This window comes from Belonocnema kinseyi, chromosome 8 (assembly GCF_010883055.1).
Source record: "Belonocnema kinseyi isolate 2016_QV_RU_SX_M_011 chromosome 8, B_treatae_v1, whole genome shotgun sequence".
NCBI lineage: Eukaryota > Metazoa > Arthropoda > Insecta > Hymenoptera > Cynipidae > Belonocnema > Belonocnema kinseyi.
The window spans coordinates 81,796,112-81,801,109 of NC_046664.1; positions in this window are offsets into that span (position 1 = coordinate 81,796,112).

The window sequence follows — 4,998 nt, forward strand, 5'->3', positions numbered from 1 at the left end:
CCCCCACCCCCCATACCAAATCAACACGTGTATCAATTTTGAAGTCGATCTATGCAATGGTGTGGACGCCATCGAGCCTCAACGGCTCAAACTTGAATTTTATATGATAGATTCTACTGAAACAAAGACAAAAGAATATTGTATTTACAGTTTTACGCCGTTCGCTATGAAAAGGGAAATAAGAATTTTTTAAGTGTACTTATGTATAGTAGCGTTCCGGATATAAATCCGGGCTAAGACAGATTTTTTCGTGTTTTCCAAGAATTATTTGTCCGCAGTAATCGTATCATATCGTACAGTTTGGAAGATGCAAATATTGCGTTTAAATTTTTATTTGAAATTTAACTAAAAACAGGGCTTTAGAGCCCTAGAAAAAATGGAATTAATAAAATTTCATTAATTAAACACACTGAAAACTCAATTGGGCCAGATTTGGGAGCTGTAAAAATATAATATCATTTAAATGTTGTAATAGAAGTGTTTAAATGGCGTTGATAGAATTTTTTTTTAATTGTAATATCTTCCGAAGTCAACAAAAAATGTAGTTGCTTCAACCCTTGCTGCTACCAGGATTTTAATTGAAAACAGATTTCCAACCCGCTGCTTGTTGCACTTATTTTTAAGTTAATTTTTAACCATGGTTATAATAAAAAAATCTCCCATGGTTTAGGTATTTTCGAATTATTGATTTCTGAGAATTCATGATGAGGGGAAATTAAAACCACCCTTAAAATAATTTCAATGACTTTTCTCTTTGGGATACGTTTCCAATGTTTATTATAAATAGACCTCAGTAATATAATTAAAATATTTCCGGTAGTTTCGGTTTGCTTTTTAATGTCGACTTTGTTGTTGGATAATTTAGAATATGTTAAGATAACCCTGAAATATCATCCGGGAGAGATCAGCCTGGTCATTATCATGAGAAAGTACAAAGTTTCAAAAGTTGATGCTCCTGCATTTTTTGTCTGGAGCCGGGAGATTTCACTCTCAGTTAAATATCTAGGGAAAATCCTAGATAGCAAACTGAACTGGGCAAAGCATCTTGAGGCCCATCGCAGGAAGTTCTTCATGAAACTTTGGATTGGCAGTAGGTCCTATACATGGACCTGGGGTCTAGGACCTAAAATGTTTACATGGATTTACTTCGCTGCCCTTAAGCGAAGGCTACTATACTTGGCTCTGGTCTGATAACTACGATTGAAATTCAAAACGTTACAGGACAGGTTGCGACGAACTAATAGGTGGAGTTTGTGGACTAGACACACTAGGCTCCCAAACATCAGTATCTCTCCAATTTTAGAAATTTGGCAGGATAAAATAATAAAATGCTTCAACTTCATCTAGACTTTCCGCGTCAGCATCTCAAGCAGGGATATGTGGAAAACAAATTGTAAACCGCTTCTTAAAGGAGGAATCTAGTAGACAGACGGTGTCAAAGGAGTGGGAGGGTTAGGAGCAAGAATCTATGACAGCGCGGGAAGTAGGGAGATAGGGATCTGATGATTATCGTGGTGCTTTATTACAGCAATGAATATATTTTATATCTCATCAATTATATGCGACTTGAGTTTGTCATTGAAAGATATTTGTTTTTAATTAACGAGTACACGAAACGGATAGTGATTTCTATGCAAATATGAAGATATTTCAATACAATAATAACCAAATTAAATTGTTTCATTAAAAAATATAGGTTCTCACGCACTACCCCGAAATCTAAGAGTTACAGCAGTGGGAGGCCCTTTCAGGATCATTTCTTTCTATACAAACACCACATTAAAAAAATGTGAGATTTTGCGCATGCGTCCTACTGGAGTTTCCTTTATTTCATTTGGAGTCAGTAGGGTAATTCTGCCGCTTTCCATGTTTATTTTTGCCCGTCCTTTAGCGTAAAGGCGATGATCATATGTATATATTCCAGCAAGATGATTACTACTCGCCAATATTGCAAAGACGTCACCATCGAATGTCGACAATACAATTTGTTCTTGGGTTGGCATTCGTACATAGACATTCTTTCCCTTAAATAATTCAATTGGTTTATCCGCAGGAAAAGTGTATCTTCGAAGTTCAAATCGCCGCTCCGGATTCGTATTGGGAATAAGCCGCATAAATGGAATTTGACAATGTGAATATCCAATTATGTCAGAAAAAGGAAGCATAGTTGCTGGATTTATGATCCTGGCAGGAGATCTGGACCTGGCCCGGAAAGACGGCCCAGCAGCAGAAGATGTGATCGGAAATTGATGTTTGGTCGGAGAATGTCGTTTGTCAGAAGAAGAAGAAGAAGAAGAAGAAGAAGAAGATGTGGTGCGGCGAGGAACACCAGGAATAGGGGTGCCATCTGGTAGACAGTCGAATTGCAAACTTAACTCTGCAAGGCGAAACAATTTTCTTTAAGCCCTTATGACAAACTTAAAAATTATAAACTACAAAATGAGATTATGACAAATCTTTTTGTCAGTAAAGAGCTCATGCTTTTCGAATAAAATTTTAAGTGCGAAGTAAGATTAAATTCGGATTCATTACGAACAAAATCATACAGCGTTTGGAACATAATTCGCATTACGGCAGACATATTGTTATTTGCGCAAAAAAAAATTTCTTAAGATTATAGATATATTATACTACTATATTCACCAATAGAATTAAGGATGGTTATCATAGTAAAGACCAGAGTATACACGATCTTCATTTTTTTAATATGCAAAAAAACTGGTTACTGCGTCAACGAATCATTTGACTTTTTCTTACTACTTTATTAAATGAGTCATATAGCCGTTATCTTTTAAATTTTATTAAAACCTGTCCTCCTGAGATATTTATATTTATAACCCACAAACCTGTCTATTATAATTATCTCAACTGAAACTGTCTATGAAAAAAAGTAGAGATTTGTTCGAATAGCGATAAAATACAAATATTTCTCTTTACCTGAAGTTCTAAAATGTTTTCATGAATATCGTAAACGTCTTTCTGAAGGCTTCTTGTAATTTTTAATTACAGAATGTATTAGGAGATAAAGAATTTATCTGTTATTAAAGTTGTTACACTGTGTTTTTTGGACTTAGATCAAATAAAGATCTTTTACTACGTATCGCAGAGTAAGAATAAACCAATCAATGTTAAAACCATTTGTTTAAAGAAAAATTATTTTTCACAGAAGGAAGTGTGCTATGTCACTTTTTCCCAAGATTCAGTTGGAAGGTATATACTTACCGTTATTGGTGATATTCTGTAAAAGAGGAAAGATATTTCTTTTGCATTTATTAATTATAACTGAGATAATCATATTTAAATTTCATTCGACAGTCTAGTGAAAGAATGTTGGTTGCCGCAACATAAATTGATTTTGGAATAATAAAGCGATTTTTTATTGCTTAATTTAAAAATATGACTACTGACAAAATATATATTTAAAACTTCTAGAAAGATTTAAACAATCATCTTAATCTTTAAACAATTTAAAAAAATTTAGCATAAAATGTAGGTTTTCAAGATTTTGAAAAAAAAGCTTTTCAAAAGTATCGATTGGTTTGAATGGATTGAAAAAAATTTGTTAAGATTCCTGGGAAAATTCTGAACGATTTTTTTGTTGGTTATTAATTTTATTATTTTATTGACAATGCAACTATTTGATTAAAAACAATTTTTTGCAGTAACTATCACATGGTTCGTGTTTCACCCAGCAATCGGAAGTTGTGTGCTTCGATTCCCAGTGGAGCGCAGAGAGTGGATTTTTTTCAGAAAAAATTTAATTTAAAATTTTTTTTGAAATTTATCATCAATCTATTCTTTAAAAGCATTAAGTATTTTGTGTTATTTAAAAAGTTAATTTGATGGATAGTGTTGACTTTTATTTTCACAAATTGTGGAGTGACATCTAAACTGATAGGTGGCCACTATCTCTAATGATAATACAGATTCCTTGTCATTTATTTTAGTTGAAAAATCAAGCATTTTATTCAAAGTTGAACAACTTTGTACGAAACTGATTTTTCTAGAGTTAGAGATTTATTTTAGTTGAAAACTAATATTTTTGGTTAAAAATTAGACTATGTAGTAGAAACTTCATGTGTTTGGGTAAAAATTCATCTGTTTTGTTAAAAAATTATTCTTATTTGACGAAAATTCATTATTTTGATATCAGATTACACTATATTGTTAAAAAATCCGATTATTTTAGTTGATTCTAACTGGTTGCAAATAGTTTTTTTTAGCAAATCATTTTTAATACTTAAAGGTTGGTGATTTCATTGTTGGCTGCAGGGTTAAAATTTTTAGTCTAAACATAGTCCTTTGGTAGAGAATTAATATTCTTGATTAAAAATTATTCTTTGTGGGTTGATTGTTCAGCTGTTTAGTAAAGAAATCTTCTGTTTTGTTGAAAGTTTTATTATTTTTTCAAAGTTCAATTACTTTGTTCAACTTCTCATTTTTGTTTAAAAAGTGAACTATTTGCTTGCACTTGACTTAGTGCGTGTCAAACTGCAAACTTAACTCTGCTAAAAGAAATAGCTAGGATTAATTATTTTTAATTATACTGATATGTCATGATATGCGTATGATGTTAAGATCTAATTAGTTTATCTTGTTAGATGATTGATACTTGATTATATCAACTTTGAAGTTTAGACTAACTTGGTTTATGTATCGATCTTGCGCAGTATACGTGAAAAATCGTAACGTAACTCCTTCTGCCTGTCTCTCTCCCTCTCTCTCTCTCAAAAGTAGAAGGAATTTGTCAGTCACGCGCTCGATTGGTCTTGCAAATAAATTGCAAGAAAAGAACTGTAATTTTTGTCGGATTTACAGCAATCTATTACGAGACTAAATGGAAGCACTTTAATGATAAAAGGTATTATATTTAAATGTTTTAGCACTAATATGATTGTACAAGCACGTACTGCACTTAGGTTATGTGTCTGTGAAAATACCTAAGAGTAATATAAAAATGCAACACATGATTCTAGCTAGTAATATATGCAGTATCAG